Consider the following 1,009-nt stretch of genomic DNA (forward strand, 5'->3'; position numbering starts at 1 on the left):
AAACTCATTCACATCATACCTTCACATAAAACTCATTCACATCATTCCTTCACATATAGCTTCACATAAAACTCATTCACGTCATTCCTTCACATATAGCTTCACATAAAACTCATTCACGTCATTCCTTCACATATAGCTTCACATAAAACTCATTCACGTCATTCCTTCACATATAGCTTCACATAAAACTCATTCACGTCATTCCTTCACATATAGCTTCACATAAAACTCATTCACGTCATTCCTTCACATATAGCTTCACATAAAACTCATTCACGTCATTCCTTCACATATAGCTTCACATAAAACTCATTCACGTCATTCCTTCACATATAGCTTCACATAAAACTCATTCACGTCATTCCTTCACATATAGCTTCACATAAAACTCATTCACGTCATTCCTTCACATATAGCTTCACATAAAACTCATTCACGTCATTCCTTCACATATAGCTTCACATAAAACTCATTCACGTCATTCCTTCACATATAGCTTCACATAAAACTTTACATATAGCTTCATATGTGTATAATAATACAACAATATAATAACATTCACCTAATGCCCCTTCATGACCTCAATTCACAATAATACAATAATAACCACCTCCACCAAAGGTGGATCAACCAATCAATAACAATTATATCAATACTAAGACGATTAAGCCATCTTACCATCTCCAAAGCCATAACCAACATTACTCAATTCCCTAATAATTCAACATTTTTCATAAAAGAGGTCAACTTACCATCCTTCAAAGCCATTATCAACAACACTCAAGTCCCAACCATTTTACTTACCATAAGAGAATTCATCCATAACTTGGCCATAAGGCCACAACTTTCCATTCATCCATACATCATCAATTCATCATAGATAGATGTAGAAAATCATAAGAGTCACTAATACAATCCAATCCAAACACAATTTCATAAACTTTGAATCATAAGCAAAAGACCCACTTCATAAGCAAATTTAGGAATTTAGGGAAAACATGGGTTC

The sequence above is a fragment of the Solanum tuberosum genome, unplaced genomic scaffold, assembly GCF_000226075.1.
Source record: "Solanum tuberosum cultivar DM 1-3 516 R44 unplaced genomic scaffold, SolTub_3.0 scf00102, whole genome shotgun sequence".
NCBI lineage: Eukaryota > Viridiplantae > Streptophyta > Magnoliopsida > Solanales > Solanaceae > Solanum > Solanum tuberosum.